A 17,577-nucleotide genomic window follows, 5' to 3' on the forward strand; every position below is an offset into this window, starting at 1 on the left:
GGAAAGAAAGGGAAGAACTACAATGGTGAGAGAAATAGCATAACAAAAGGGAAAGAACAATAGGTTAGGGTAGAAAGTGATAAAAATTTGTTTGTTTTGTCCTTAAGAGGACAGTTATTGTCCAAAGGAACAAAAATGTTTTAAATTTTGATTTGAATTGCTTTATTTCGGATTTACTGCACAAATGATTGGGCAGTGAATTCCAGAGAGAAGGGGCAGTGACAGCAAAATTATTGGAACACGTGTTGATTAATTTTAATGATGGTATGACAAGAAGATTTTGAGACATTGAACGAAATGATTTTGAAGGATTATAAGGAATTAAAAGTCTGTTAGTGAACTCGGGTTGATTATTTAAACGTGTTGTAAAAGTTAAAAGTAAGATTTTATAATTAATTCTATGTTCAACGGGTAACCAGTGTGCGCTGAACAGGAGAGGTGACACATGATCGTATTTCTTAGCGCCACAAATGAACTTGATATCTGTGTTCTGCACAATATGAAGCCGTCTAATTTCCTTTTTTGTAATGCTTTTATAAAGGGCATTGCAGTAATCTATGCAAGAAATTACTAGAGAGTGGATCAATGTATACAAGGAAGCTGGTTCTAGTAACTTTGCAAGAGAACGTATCATTCTAAGACGATGTAAACATTTCTGAACAACCGTACTAATGTGATTATGATAATTTACTGTCGAAAGTGACTCTTAACAGTTTTAAAGTAGGGACAACTTTGATAGGGAGCGATTCAAATTTCAGGGGAGCCTGAAGAGTTATTCCTTCTTTGAAAGGAAAAATCATAAGTTTTTGATTTATTGATGTTAAGAGACAGTTTGTTTGAATCTAACCATGTTTTAATTTTTTCTAATTTATGGTTTATGGATACAACCTCCTCTATATTGTTAAGATCAATGGGATGGCCCTCTTTTACTAAGGTGTGCTAACCGATTTAGCATGTTAGTTTATGGACGTGTTAGAGTTTAGCGCGCGCTAATCCACTGTTCTTCAACCGCCAGTCCGCGGACCGGTGCTGGTCCACAGGAAATTTCTGCCGGTCCACAAAGGGCCAGCAAGATCGACGAGATATTTTTAGCTGGTCCGTGCTGGGCAGGAGAGATCATGGGGAGCCTTCAACAGTGGCTTTCTCCCCTCTGCAGCTCTCCTTTACTTCCCAGCGCAGCGATTCACAAAGGCAGCCTTGGAGCTTTTGCTGAGTCACGGCTGCCTCTGATGATGCAACTTCCTCTTTCCTCAGAGGCGGTGTGACCCAACAAAGGACCCGAGGCTGCCTTCCTGAATCGCTGTGCTGGGAAGTAAGAAGAGCTGCTGGGAGGGGAGAAAGCCACTATTGGAGTCTGGGAAGCTGCTGGGCAAGGGAAAAAAAGGGACAGCTGCTACCGGAGAGGGAGAAGAAGAGATGCTGCTGGGAGGGGAGGAGGGAAAGGAATCTGGGAAGCTGCTGGGCAAGGGAAAAAAGGGACAGCTGCTACTGGAGGGGGAGGAGAGAAAGGAATCTGGGAAGCTGTTGGGCAAGGGAAAAAAAGGGACAGCTGCTACTGGAGAAGGAGAAGGAGAGATGCTGCTGGGAGGGGAGGAAGGGAAGAGAGTTACTGCTGGACAGGAGAAGGAGGGAAGGGAGAAGGAAAAAAGGAAGGAAACAGCTGGCAGGGAGATTAGAAGAGGGGAAGGGGAGAGACAGGCATGAGAAAGTAGAGAAATTGATGATGGGAAGGGGTCAGCAGAGAAATAAGCAGAGAGGGACAACGATGCTAGATCTGGTGAAGGAGAGATAAAAATGAAGAGAGCAGTGAAGTTGGAATGAATCATGTAAAAAGGAGAGAGGGGGCACAGGCTGGATGGAAAGGGGAGAGGGACATAGAAAGAAGACAGATACCATATGGAAGGGGGAGAGGGCAGATAGTGGATGGAAGGGGCAGATGCTGGATTGAAGAGACAAAGAGGGCAGATGCTGGAGGGAAGAGAGTGAAAAAAAGATGAAAGCAGAAACCAGAGATGACAAAAGGTAGAAAAAAATTATTTTATTTCTATTTTGTGATTAGAATATATTAGATTTGAAATATATATCTTGCTAGAGCTGGTGTTAGACATAACTAGGGACTGCAAAGCCCAGGCAGTGCTTCTTTAGCTTCCAGCTGGCTTAGGGTGCTCTCTGACCAGGGGGCAGTTGCCCTAGTTGCATTCCCCTAACACTATTCCTGGCATGTGTGACTGCAGTATTCTGTTAGCATGATATTTCTGTGTAGCATTCTGTAATAATTTGGCTTGTTCAGTTTTCTTGATAGTAGAGGGGATATATGTGAAGGGGAGGGGAGACAGGGGTTTTGTTGATCCTTGCTCTGAATTATTTGTATTTATAAAATGACAATTGTACAGAATATTGTTTCTTTTTATACTTTAATAAAATACATTCAATATAAAATCATAACTGAGGCTTGTACGGATGGGATCAGATGATTTGCGGGGACCGAGCTCACGGAGATGGGGCGGAAAAGGGGTTTTAAAATTTTAGTCCTAGTAGTTTGCCGGTCCACAAAATAATTCTTTTATTTCTGCTGGTCCACGGGTGTAAAAAGGTTGAAAAACATTGCGCTAATCAGTTAGCGCACCTTAGTAAAAGAGGTGGTAAGTGTTAGACAAGTTAAAGCCATATATAAGAAGTATGGAAATAATTAGCATTAGAAAGAGTAATATGTTGAGAAACCATAATCAAATAATATAATAAACAAAAAGTTATGACACCCTTGACTAAACAATAAACGCATAATACAAAAGAATATTCAGCATTCAAAAACATCTGTTAAGCAAACCACAAAATCGCAGCATTGAAATTTCACATTTCAGAACAATTAAGAAATGTCAATGCCTCTCCATCCCCCTCTTTTACGAACGCATAGCGCAGGTTTTAGCACTGGCAGCGGTGGAAACTGCTCCGACGCTCATAGGAATTCTATGAGCATTGGAGCAGTTACCACTGCTGCCGGCGCTAAAACCCACACTATGCGTTTGTATAAGAGGGAGTATATTTTTTTTATTTATAAACACTTAATTAAAAATGTTAATATGTGATATGCTCAGTAACCACTATGGTCCATATCTCAAAAGATAAAAAGTACCACAATTTGTAAGGAAACATCATAGCACAATCATGTTCCCATGCCTATTCCAGATCAAAATAAATTGCAGTAAGACTAATTTGTTAAATATTCATTACTTTTATGCATATCCAGTTTGAACGTATGGAACCAACATAACTGCACTTATCTGTCCCTCGTAAATGCCAAGGATTGATGACGTCTCCAAATTGGGTCTACTTCAAGACCCAAATTGCCAAAGTGCAGTGAAATTTAAATTTCTTTACTATTCAATCAATCTTTTGAATCGATCCACAAATCTTCATTTTTAAATAGCCAGCCGCCCTCCAACTCAAGCTGAATTTCGAGTTCATCATTGGAGAACAGAAAAACCCTAGGAGGAACTAATTAAACAGACACTAATTAGTGTCCTCGTTTATTTCACTATAAATCATCTTAAACTTATTTTGTCTATCATTCTTCGCATACTCTGTGGCCGAGAGCCATCACGTGGTACTTCATAAGAATGGGCTGTCTAGGACAGACTCCATTTTAAATGTACTAGCTGAGTCACATGTTTGCAGGCCCGCCCTCCCCCCCCTCTCCAGCACAGCATCTATTTGAATTATCCTCTTCCTTCATCAAGTACTGTTGTTGATGCAAAGCCCTGCACCCCTCTCTAGTATAAATTCAAGCAAGTCTACCCTTTCTCCAGCGAGTCCTTCCAGAATGAATGCAATTCAAGTGCTATGGAGCCGAAGAAGAGATTATGCTAAAGTTAAACTTTCTTATAACAATCACTTTCTCTCTTGTATTCAACCTGCCCACTCTAACACAATTAACTCTCTCATGCTTTCATCAGCAAATAGGTCTTTTAAACACTAGAGCAATAAGTTCCAAGAAATGCCATCTTCATAATCACAAACTAAAACACTTTGCAGGGCCATATTTTGGATTTGTAGGAACTTGGAGAGCCTCAGAAAAAATAGTTAATGTCTTATTAAAGAAATGACAACTTTGCATGAGGTAAAACTCATTATAGTTTATAAATCTTTCCTTAATTGCTTCTGATAATTTCAGCTATACACAGGAAGCAGTGCAACATGCAGAATGATGCAGGAAAGCGCTTGCATGAGGTTATAGCAGTGAGGCGGGCAATGTTCCAGAACAATGGTAACATACCGAGAGCCTCAAAATAGTACCTGGCAGGCCACGAGTTTGAGACCACTGCCCTAGATCAAGGGTTACCAAATGTCCTCTTTTTGAGGACTCCATCAGGCATCTGGGCAGCTTTTCCAATTTGCCACTTTAGTCTGGTTTTCGCCATTTTGGGGGTGGCGGCAGCAGCAGCCTGAAAAAAGAAATCACCCTGGCGTTGTGCTCTGGAGCTCCTATCTCTTCCAGCAGCCTTTCCATCTGGCCCTCTCTCATCCACCTGCACCTGGCCATACCCCTGCCCTGCGGCCCTCTTCAGTGATTCATCAGCGGCGGTGATCAAGATAGGCTGCTGACTTAGGGGCCTTCCCTCTGCGAGTCCCACCTATTTTGTTTCAACTTCCTGTTTCCGCAAAGGCAGGATCTATACTAATTTGGCTTGTTTAGTTTTACAACGGGTGTACTGATGTTCTAGTACTCACTGCAAAGGTCATGATGCTGCCATTTCCTAGGTGTGACTCGTGGATTATTACTAAAAATATATTTTTCATATAGAGGAGAGGGAGTTTAAAAATTATTGACTCTGGATGTCAAATATGGTAGGCATACAACAAAGCGGAGAAATCCAACACAATCTGCAGTAAAAAGAGCACAAGCCAAAACAAAGAGAACTGCAGACAAATGTACAAAGATGCAGGCTAAATTTATTAAAACAAAATCATGAATGCAGTTAATGTTACCACCTTGTACCAAACCAAAGGACCCGACACAGTCCGTGTTTCAGTAAACACGCTTTCATCAGGGGTCCCAGGTGGATAAGGTATCAAATACAACCGCAAAACAAGAACTTAGCCTGAGAAAATAACAGCAACAGCAATAAAAACAATCTCTTTGAAAACTCCGCCATGGCGGAAAAACTCTGAGTTCCAAACCCAGTCAGCACCAATGGTTATTGCAGATGCACAGCATGCACCAGTAGAGGTCAGCTCAGGTCACACCAATCACATTATTTTCTAGTGCGTGCAGTGCGGCAAGCAAAAAGAGCCTCCTTTCTTCTCTGATCTTTTGCATTGCACGTAGCCGGCAGCTGCCAAGGCCCAAGGAAAGGAGAAAAGATTGAAGAGGCCAGCCGAGATCCGGAAGGGACTTACTGCTCAGCAGTGCAGGTGCACCAGTATTCTGCTACCTAAGTTAGCCTGAAGTTGGAACAAAATAAAATAATGCTTTTTATCCTAAGATTAGGAGGATGTATCAGGAAGTTCCTCTCAATTGCCTGTTACCTGGGAAAGAGAAAAAGAAAAGGCTATAGATTGGCTGCCAGGTTCTCAAGAAATAAACTAGGAACATAAGCATTGCCCCTGCCGGGTCAGACCAGGGGTCCATCGTGCCCGGCAGTCCGCTCCCGCAGCGGCCCCCCAGGTCCATGGCCTGTAAGTGCTTCTAACCTAAAATGTTCATACCTTACTCACCTAATGTACTGTAAGTAACCCTCTATCTGTATCCTACAATCCCCTTCGCTTCCAGGAAGTCATCCAGTCCCTTTTTGAACCCCAGTATTGTACTCTGTCCTATCACCTCTCCTGGAAGCGCGTTCCAGGTGTCCACCACCCGCTGAGTGAAGAAAAACTTCCTTGCATTCGTTTTGAATCTGTCTCCTCTCAGTTTTTCTGAATGACCTCTTGTTTTTGTTGTCCCCACTAGTCTAAAGAATCTGTTCCTCTCCACCTTCTCTATGCCTTTCATGATTTTATAAGTCTCTATCATGTCCCCACTCAGTCTCCGCTTTTCCAGGGTAAAGAGCCCCAGCTTGTCCAACCTTTCAGCATATGAAAGGTTCTCCATGCCCTTTATCATCCTTGTTGCTCTCCTCTGGACCCTCTCGAGTATCACCATGTCCTTCTTAAGGTACGGCGACCAGTACTGGACACAGTACTCCAGATGTGGGTGCACCATTGCTCGATACAGTGGCAGGATAACTTCCTTTGTTCTGGTAGTGATACCTTTTTTGATAATGCCCAACATTCTGTTCGCTTTTTTGAGGCCGCTGCACATTGTGCCGCCGGCTTCATTGTTTTATCCACCAATACCCCCAGGTCTTTTTCTAGGTTGCCTTCTCCCAGTACCCTCCCTCCCATCATATAGCTGTACATGGGATTCCCCTTCCCTATGTGCAAGACCTTACATTTCTCCACATTGAAGCTCATCTGCCATCTTTTTGCCCACTCACTCCAAATGGAATGGATGCTATGGATTTAAGATAAGTAGAGGATTTTTTTTTTTTTTGGGGGGGGGAGGAGTTGACAAACTGTAACTTGTGCTTTGCATGTGTTACTGAGACCCCTGAGGCTGTTTGCTATATGTGACCATTTACTGAATGTTTTTAAAATGTTGGGAGGGAGAGATACTGAACCTGACTATGATCAGGAAAGAAAGCTAGTTTCACTGGCTAGGCTTTGTAAGTGTGATGTCGGTCTGGAGCAGGGAGAAGCAGGTAGTGGAGGAGTACCTAAGATGGTGGCCTCCTATGTACTTTTCTTTTGTCGTGGTCCACCCCACCTCAGAAGCAACTTTCCTTTTCCGCTTGGGTGGATCACAGCAAAGGAACGGTGCTGGGGAGGCTGCTGGCAGCAAGATAAATTTGATGGTGGCAAACCCATCCAAATTAAGTCCAAAATCCTGACATTGGGAGTACGCTGCAGCTCTGAGCTAAGCTTCAGACCTCAAGTCACATAGTAAAAATGTGCTTCTACCACCTAAAACTATTGTGGCAATTAAAACCTGTGCTGACTACAGATAATCTAGCAAAACTAATTCATGTTTTTATTACTAGTCGGCTAGATTACTGTAACACATTTTTTTTAGGGTATGCTTTTAGGGTCAAACATACCCAACCTCTCCCACCTACAGCTACTCCAAAACACTGTGGCCAGGCGCGCACAGTACTGGCCACATTATGCCAGTACTATTTGAATTACACCGGCTGCCTATAAACAATCAAATTGAATTTAAGCTGCTTTGTCTAGTCTTCAGAGCCTGGCATCTTCCAGAATATCTGTACAAGAAACTGGCCATATATCAACCCAATCGAGCTCTAAGATAAGCAGGAGCACACTACAGGGCTTCAAAGAGGGTCTGGACAGGTACCTGGAGGACAAAGAGATTGAGGGGTACAGATAGAAGTAGAGGTAGGTATTAGGGATAGGATTAGAGGCAGTTACAAAATTAGTCAGGGACACTGTTCAGGCAATTAGGCCTGATGGGCCGCCGCGAGAGCGGACCACTGGGCAGGATGGACCTCTGGTCTGCCCCAGCGGAGGCAACTTCTTATGTTCTTATGTTCTTAAGATCATCTCAACATGACTGATTTGAAATCCCAGGCCTGAGAGATATAAAACTACAATCAACTGGAAAGAGCCTTTTCATATGAGGGTCCTAATCTATGGAACTCCATACTTCAAGGATTCATTGAAGAAATCCCCTACCTTTCCTTCCAGAGACAATTGAAATCAACTCTGTTCCACCATCACTATGGAACCCTATAAGATTACTCGCCATATGAGCATTTAGCATTTAAAACAATGTCTCTAATTCTTACTGATCTTTGTGTCTCTGATTCTTATTTCTTCATTACCCCAGTCCTCTTTCTCATCTCTGCTTTCATGCCCTCTATCGACCCTTTTGCCTTTCTTCTACCTTCTGATGATTTGTAAACCTGTAACTCCTATCCCTAATGTATTTTAGTTGGGTTTTTTTTTGTTGTTGTTGTTTTTTTGTAACCTCCACTGATACTGTAGTGGTATTGTAAACCGCTTAATACTCACATACTAGTGGTATATCAAATGTAATAAATTTAATACAATAATTGAAGAACTGTAGTGTATCTAGATTTTCAAAAAGCTTTTGATAAAGTTCCTCATGAGAGGCTCCTGAGAAAATTAGTCATGGCAAAGTTCAGTTGTGGATTAGGAATTGGTTATTGGATAGAAAACAGAGGGTAGGGTTAAATGGTCATTTTTCTCAATGGCGGAGAGTAAACAGTGGAGTGCCACAGGGGTCTTTACTGGGACCGGTGCTATTTAACTTATTTATTAATGATCTGGAAATTGGAACGACAAGTGAGGCGATTAAATTTGCAGATGACACTAAACTGTTCAAAGTTGTTAAAACGCATGTAGATTGTGAAAAATTGTAGGCAGATCTTAAGAAATTGGAAGACTGGGCATCCAAGTGGCAGATGAAATTTAATGTGGACAAATGCAAAGTAATGGATGCACATTGGGAAGAATAACTCAAATCACAGTTACCAGATGCTTAGGTCCACCTTGGGGGTTACCGCCCAAGAAAAAGATCTGGGTGTCATCATAGACAATATGATGAAAACTTCTGCCCAATGTATGGCAGTGGCCAAAAAAGCAAACAGGATACTAGGAATTATTACAATAGGGATGGTTAACAAGACTAATAATGTTATAATACCCCTGTATCGCTCCATGGTGCGACCTCATCTGGAGTATTGCGTTCAATTCTGGTCTCCTTATCTCAAGAAAGATATAGTGGCGCTAGAAAAGGTTCAAAGAAGAGTGACCAAGATGATAAAGGGGATGGAACTCCTCTCGTATGAGGAAAGACTAAAAAGGTTTGTAAAGAGATGGCTAAGGGGAGATATGATTGAAGTCTACAAAATCCTGAGTGGAGTAGAACGGGTACAAGTGGATCGATTTTTCACTCTGTCAAAAATTACAAAGACTCGAAGTTACAGGGAAACACTTTTAAAACCAAAAGGAGGAAATTTTTTCACTCAGAGAATAATTAAGCTCTGGAATGCATTGCTGGAGGTTATGGTAAGAGCGGATAGCGTAGCTGGTTTTAAGAAAGGTTTGTACAATTTCCTGGAGGAAAAGTCCATAGTCTGTTATTGAGAAAGACATGGGGGAAGCCACTGCTTGCCCTGGATCGGTGGCATGGAATATTGCTACTTCTTGGGTTTTGGATAGTTACTAGGGACCTGGATTGGCCACCATAAGAACAGGCTATTGGTCTGGATGGACCATTGGTCTAACCTATTAAGGCTATTTTTATGTTCTCCAGGGTGGGAATGAATATTAATGGACCAATTGACCACTATAATATGACCACTATTGATTATGCTTCCAGATTTCCTTGGGCTTTTCAAAGTCAGCCAAGAATATAGAGTTGGAGCTCACTGTCCTCTTATATCAGATAGGTTATCCCTGAGAAGTTCCCTGAGAAATACTGACCAATCAGAAGACTAACTTCCAGTCTAATACTTTAAAGCATTTGTGGGATGCATTTGGTATTAAGCATATACTGCTGCTTACCATCCCCAAACCAATGGTCTAATGGAGAGAATTAATCAAACACTTAAAAATATGCTAAAAAAGGGAACCCACGGAGACATAAGAAATTGGGACCAATTGCTCTCTTTTCTGCTTTATGCTGCTAGAGAGAGTAACATAACATAGTGACATAGTAGATGATGGCAGATAAAGACCTGAATGGTCCATCTAGTCTGCCCAACCCGATTCAATCTAAAAATGTTTTTTTTTCTTCTTCTTATCTATTTCTGGGCAAGAATCCAAAGCTCTGCCTGGTACTGTTCTTAGGTTTTAACTGCTGAAGTTTCTGTCAAATCTCACTCCAGTCCATCTATACCCTCCCAGCCATTAAAGCCCTCCCCAGCCCATCTTCCACAAAACGGTCATATGCAGAAACAGACCATGCAAGTCTGCGCAGTACTGGCCTTAATTCTTCAATATTTACTATTATTTTCTGATTCTAGATCCTCTGTGTTCATTTCACGCTTTTATGATTTCCGTCACCGTTTTCATATCCACCACCTTTCTTGGGAGCGCATTCCAGGCATCCACCACCCTCTCTGTAAAGAAGAATTTCCTTACATTGCTCTTCAGTCTACCACCCCTCAACCTCAAATTATGGCTTCTGGTTTTGCCATTTTCCTTTCTCTGGAAAAGATTTTGTTCTACGTTAATACCTTTCAACTATTTGAACGTCTGAATCATATTTCCCCTCACTGTCCTTTCCTCTAAGGGCTTCCAGTCTCTCCTCATACGTCTTTTGGCGCAAACCTCCTATCATTTTCATCGCCCTCCTCTGGACTACTTCAAGCCTTTTTATGTCCTGCGCCCATTACAGTCTCCAAAACTGAACACAATACTCTAAGTGGGGTCTCACCAATGACATGTACAGGGGCATCAACACCTTCATTCTTCTACTGGTTATGCCTCTCTTTATACAGCCCAGCATCCTTCTGGCAGCAGCCACCACCTTGTCACACTGTTTTTTTTGCCTTTAGATCTTCGGACACTATCACCCCAAGGTCCCTCTCCCCATCCGTGCATATCAGCCTCTCACCTCCCAGCATATAGAGTTCCTTCCGATTATTAATCCCCCAAATGCATTACTCTGCATTTCTTTGCATTGAATTTTAGTTACCAGATATTAGACCATTCCTCTAACTTTTGTAGATCCCTTTTCATGTTTTCCACTCCCTCCTCGGTGTCTACTCTGTTACAAATTTTGGTATCATCTGCAAAAAGGCAAACTTTTCCTTCTAACCCTTCAGCAATGTCACTCACAAACATATTGAACAGGATCGGCCCCAGCACCGAACTCTGAGGGACTCCACCACTCACTTTTCCTTCCTCCGAGCGACTTCCATTAACCACCACCCTCTGGCGTTTGTCCGTCAACCAGTTTCAAATCCAGTTCTCCACTTTGGTTCCTAACTTCAGCCCTTCAAATTTGTTCAAGAGCCTCCTATGAGGAACCGTGTCAAAGGCTTTGTTGAAATCTAAGTAAATTACATCTAGAATATGTCCTCGATCCAGCTCTCTGGTCACCCAATAAAAAAATTCAATCAGGTTCGTTTGGCACGATTCACCTTTAGTAAAGCCATATTGCCTCAGATCCTGTAACCCATTAGATTCTAGGAAGTTCACTATCCTTTCTTTCAGCAACACTTCCATTATTTTTCCAACAACCGAAGTGAGGCTTACCGGCCTGTAGTTTGCTGCTTCATCCCTGTGACCACTTTTGTGAATAGGGACCACATCCGCTCTTCTCCAATCCCTAGGAACCACTCCTGTCTCCAGAGATTTGTTGAACAAGTCTTTAATAGGACCCGCCAGAACCTCTCTGAGCTCCCTAGTGCCTAGTGCATGGCTGCTATTTTCTTTCTAACTTTGCAACAGAAACGCACTCAGCCTCTGATGTGCGGTTCTACCTTGTGGCTTTCTGCATTGCCATCTGAACTGGTGTCTGGATTATTCTCGATCAGCTGGCAAATATATGCTGTTTTTAATTTGTAGCTCTTGCTCACTGTACATGGAATTTCACACTGATAATCACAATCAATAGAAAAATCAATTTGTTTTGTTTTTGCCAAACCTCTCACCCAGCCTTTGCCATTTCGGACTACAGAGGATTATGCAACAACTTGCAACCCTTAATAACATTACCCCTGAATTATATTGCTTCATGTGTCTGCTACCATGAACTGAAAAGGCAAATGTGCAACACATTTGTTACTCTCACAGTTGTTGTTCTCCCATATCTACTGTCACCATCTCAACAGCTAATCCCTCGCTGCCAGTCATCATCAGAATGGAAATGGAATGTGAAATGGGGCCATATTTAGTCCCTGTCATAGGCGATGACCCACCCCTCCCCCGCCTAATGGTGCTAACGGGCTCAGTTTTCATTTTTCATCCTCCTCAAGACTAATCCAGACAGATCAATTAAAGGCGGCGTAGACAGGGAACAGCATGCTTCACCCTTTCTTTTCCCGCCTGAAGGATTCCTTGTCCAAGAGGCAGCAGCCCGCACTGCAGGTGCACCCTGTCGCCTGGGGCCAGCAAGAACTATGAATAAGTAAGGGCTTTGGCTCAAGCACACTGTTTAGCGACTACCGGATAATCCTTTCTCTAATCCGCTTATGTAAATTCCTACTTCAGCATTTTACCTTTCCCTTTCCCCTCCTTCCCTTTCCTACCTCCCTAAAGTCCCGGAAAAATGGCAACATTAGAGGTAACGTGTTGACTCGTTTTAAACTGCCAAAGAAATAGAGTAGTACTGTATGTGCTAAAAGGCAAATGTAATAAAGGATGTAAGCTTGCATGGAGCAAAGGAGACAACTGTGTACAGCTCAGTCTCCAATGGTCGGGAGGACAATTTTTACATGTCTACAATATACATATATGGCAGCGCCCTTCTGCTGAAATTGTACCCAAATAAAGATATTGGCTTAAGCTATTAACCCTTAGTGCTGGTAAGTGTGCACATGCCCCTAGGCTTTAAACGTGTGTGGGGGTGGGGGGGGAAAGGTTCACTTTAAATTGTTTATTAATCATTTTCAATAACAGCAAACAAAAGCAACAGTGTTCAACTCTTCACCCCACCTTGGGCCAACAATATCCACCGGACCTTCCACATAGAAATCCAATAAAATACTCCTTTATAGGTTTCACAAATCCCATGAACCCCCCCATAAGCAAAACATACAGTAATGTGTACTGTCCATTGGGGAAAATAAGACAGAGATAATCCCCAAATGCACTATGTAAAGTGCTGAGAACCAAACCATTGCTCAAAGGCATGCCATCCCTTCTTAAAGTTCTGGAGTTGGAAGTGATGCAGAGCAATCAACTTGCTTAGAGGTAATAAGCTTGCTACAATTTCTTGGCAATCAAATCCATAGATGGTAAATTTTTGGAAATCCACAGTTGTGGAATCTCTGATCGGATAACAGCCAAGCACACCTAAAGAACCCTGTAATGAGAGCTTTGGATCCACAAGTACTACATGTCCCAGGAAAGCAGTGAACATCTCAGCACATTTGGATATACACTTCTCCCTCCATATTAGCTGTGATCAGGGATTAACAGAACCGCAAATACAGAAAAACTGCGAACAACATATGAAAAAGTAATTTGCGGTTTTCTATTAAAAACCATCATGAATATGGTGAAACCACGAATAACATGGTGGGAGACCTGGCCTGTTCCTGAAAAAGAGGCAAAACATGGTGAAGAAAGTGCTGGGAATCAGCGATTTCTCTATGCAAGCTGACATAATTTGGGGGGGGGGGGGGGGGGGGGGAGCCAGCAAGCTAAAAACCACAAATAATCGAAACTGCAAATGATGAAACCGTGAATACAGAGGGAGAAGTGTAGGAGCAAGTCCACCATATATGAAAATAAGACCCACACTGCCCACACCTCCTACCACAGAGGAGAATGTCCTGCTACAAAGCAAGAGCGATGAACAGGGTCAAATACCAGCGATATAAAACCTTAATAATAATAATAACAACAGCAGCTTATATACCGCAGGACCGTGAAGTTCTATGCGGTTTACAAAGATTAAAATAAAGGTACAAATAGATTGAATTTAACAGGATGGAAGTTAGAGATTAACAGCTTAAGGGATCAGTTATTGAGGAGAAAGAGTTATACGGATCAACTGCCTAGATATTTCAGGAACAGAAATTTTTAGGCCTTTCCTGAATTCCCCATAAGAAGTAGGCGTAAGCAATTGTTCTAGATCTTTACCCCATAATGCTGCCTGATGTGAGAAAAGGTGTTGATGGCGTCTTTTGAGTTTACATCCTCTAACTGGAGGGGGAACGAAGATCGAATGTGAACTTCTCTTATGTCTGTTAGCTGAGAAGGAGAAAAGGTCAGTTATGTATTTAGGGGCTAGTCCATATAGTACTTTAAAGCAGAAACAGGCAAACTTAAACTTTACACGTGCCTCCATCTGAAGCCAGTGCAGTTGTCGGTAATAAGGTGTCACATGATCAAACTTCTTCAGCTCGAAAATCAGTTTGACCGCTGCATTTTGCATTAGTTGTAAACGTCGCCTATTCTTTTGGGAAATTGCTAAATAGGCTATGTTACAATAATCAAGTTGACTCAGAATGAGGGATTGTACCAGGATTCTAAATGCTGGCATATCAAAATATGCTCTAATGGATCGAAGTTTCCAGAGAGTGAAAAAACCCTTTCTGATTAAGGAGTCTACCTGGTCCTTCATGGTTAAGCACTGGTCTAGTGTTACACCCAATATCTTCATAGTAGACTGAATAGGATAACTAAGGTTATTGATGCATAGCGGTGTTTTGGAGTCAAGTGGGTATGGCGAAGCTACAAAAAATTTTTTTTTTTCTGAATTTAGTTTCAGTTTGAATTCAGTCATCCATTGCTCCATTAAATTTAGTGCTTCTGATGCCTTGGGAGTAATTTCCGAGAGAGAGTTAGTAAATGGAATGATGATCGTAAATTCATCTGTGTAACTGAACAATTTTATCCCTAGCTGGGTCATTGCGCACTTAGTGAGGACATGTAGACATTGAAAAGCAGTGGGGATAGTGGTGATCCTTGCGGTATGCCAGATGGATTGCTCCAGGTATCGGAGAGATCGTAATTGAAACGTACTTGATAGGTACGGGACATAAGGAAGCCTTGGAACCAGTCCAACACCTCTTCCCTAATGCCAATTGCATCTAGGCATTGTAGCATTTTATCATGGTCAACTAGGTCAAAGGCAGAGCTCATATCAAATTGCATGATCAGGGCGTTAAGGCCCTTACTAAACAAGAGACGCAGATTATCTAAGATAGCCACAATTACTGTCTCAGCAGTGGCGTACCAAGAGGGGGGCGAGGGGGGGCGATGCGCCCCGGGTGCCAGCCCTAAGGGGGTGCTCCCGGCCTTGCCATTCAGTCCCCCCCACCCCCGAAGGACCGCTCGCCCCACTGACCTTCCTGCACCACCTGTGAAGCAGTCCGCAGCAGGATCGCGAAGTCAGCGTCAGCGATCTCTGCGCTGCGATCCCGCCCCTCCTCTGACGTCAGAGGAGGGGCGGGACCGTGGCGCAGGAAGCAGCGCAGGGATCGCTGACGCTGACTTCGCGATCCTGCTGCGGCTGCTTCATAGGTGGTGCGGGGAGGCCAGGGGGGCGAGCGGTCCTTCGGGGTGGGTCGAGGCATCAGACCTTCAGGGTGGGGCGGGCGAGCAGGCAGGCAGGCTTTCAAGGGGGAGGGGGTGACAGGCAGGCAGGCAGACCTTCAAGGGGGTGCAGGCCTTCAAGGGGGGGACAGGCCTTCAAGGGGGGAAAGGCAGGCAGGCAGGCCTTCAAGGGGGAGACAGGCCTATAAGGGGGGGACAGGCCTACAAGGGGGTGGGACAGGCCTTCAAGGGGGGGACAGGCCTTCGGGGGGGGGTGCAGACTTTCAAGGGAGTGCAGGCCTTCAAGGGGGGGTGCAGGCCTTCAAGGGGGGGTGCAGGCCTTCAAGGGGGAGACAGGCCTTCAAGGGGGGGAAAGGCAGGCAGGCCTTCAAGGGGGGGACAGGCCTACAAGGGGGGGACAGGCCTACAAGGGGGTGGGACAGGCCTTCAAGGGGGGGGGGACAGGCCTTCGGGGGAGTGCAGACCTTCAAGGGAGTGCAGGCCTTCGGGGGGGGGGGGGTGCAGGCCTTCAAGGGGGGACAGGCCTTCAAGGGGGGGAAAGGCAGGCAGGCAGGCCTTCAAGGGGGGACAGGCCTACAAGGGGGGGAGAAGCTACAAGGGGGTGGGACAGGCCTTCAAGTGGGGGACAGGCCTTCGGGGGGGTGCAGGCCTTCGGGGGGTGCAGACCTTCAAGGGGGGGACAGGCAGGCAGGCCTTCAAGGGGGGACAGGCCTACAAGGGGATGGGACAGGCCTTCAAGGGGGGTGCAGGCCTTCAAGGGGGGACAGGCAGACCTTTAAGGGGGGACAGGCCTTTGGGGGGGACCATGATTTAGAAGTACACGGAGGGAAGGGGGTGTTCAAAGAGACATGCATATGCCAAACTTTGGGGGGGGGAAGAAATAATGGGTCTGAAAATAGAGGAGAGGGAGAGAGATGATGTACCATGGGATTTAGGGAGGGAAGGAACAGAAAGGGAGAGAAATTGGACACAAGGGATGGTGTGGAGGAGGGATAGAGATACTGGATAGGAGGGTAATTAGGAAAAGAAAGGGAGAGATGGTGGACTCTGTGGTGGTGGGGAAGGAGAGAGAGATGCCGGATGAAAGGGTATTTAAGAAAAGGTGGATCTGTAGAGGGAGATGAAAAAAAGGAAAGATACCAGACTTCCTGGGAAGGGAAGGGAAATGGAAAGGGAGGACAGAGTTGGCAGATGGATGGTTAGCATGCAGAAAGAAGGAGACCCTGGCAAGCAAGTTATCAGAAGAAAACCAGAGCCTTGGACCAACAAGATTTGAAATATAACCAGACAACAAAAGGTAGAAAAATTAATTTTATTTTCTGTTTTGTGATTATAATATGTCAGATTTGAAATGTGTATCCTGCCAGAGCTGGTGTTGGACTGCAAACGTGAGCTAGGATTTAACAGAGAGAGGAAAAGTCCTTTTTGTTTCTTTATTTTATTTACACCACAGCGCCAGTGTGGTTAGGAGAAGCCAAAGGGGGTGAAAAAGCTATAAAACCCACCAGGAGTTTTGAAAAAAATCACCCAACTGGGCAGGAAAATCAAATTGAAAAACCAATTCAATAGGGCTGAATCGAATCAAAAATTTTTTTCCTGTATCTAGCAGCATTAGTTTGCGCTACTGTCTTAGACTTTAGGACCTGGGATTGGGGAGAGATGGCATCCTCAGTACTTTATAATGCAAGTGAAACGAGGATTTGGTCAGACTTTTGAAGGGTCTGCAGAAAAAAAATATTGTATAGGCCGGGGACATGAGACAGCAGGAAATGGGAACTTTTCTTCCTTCTATTTTTGTGAATGGAAAGGCTGAGGATGTCAGAGAGTTCAGTTAAAATATGTGCTTTATAAGAAAATATAATAATGTGTTTTATAAAGTTTATAGCATAGCTGGCCTACCCAGTGAGGTGTTCCTAGTGGTGATGGTGGCAGCGTGTCAATGTGTTGAGAGGAAGAGGTGGTCTGGGAAATTCTGCTGAGCAAACTCCGGGCCCATTTCCACCCTCCAGTTAGTCCACTCCACTCAACTGGTTCACACATGGTCTTTGGGTGTTGTTTTGGGATCTCTTCCAGTGGTTTATCTCCTTCTGGTCCAAGGAAGGAAACTTTGTTATCCTTAGCATTGACCTACAGAATATGTTTGTAACAGCGCTGCTTGTGTGGCATTAGGCTATGTAGTGATCGAAAGAAAAAAACAGACCTTTGCACATTTTTGCACTATATGGTGGGTGTATGAGGAGATTCACATTTCCTGCACAGCTAAGTCCATGTGAAGTTACCTTGTGCTGTATTTGACATCTAGCAAGGTCTCTGTTTGAAAGG

This window comes from Geotrypetes seraphini, chromosome 1 (genome assembly GCF_902459505.1).
Source record: "Geotrypetes seraphini chromosome 1, aGeoSer1.1, whole genome shotgun sequence".
Taxonomy (NCBI): Eukaryota; Metazoa; Chordata; class Amphibia; order Gymnophiona; family Dermophiidae; genus Geotrypetes; species Geotrypetes seraphini.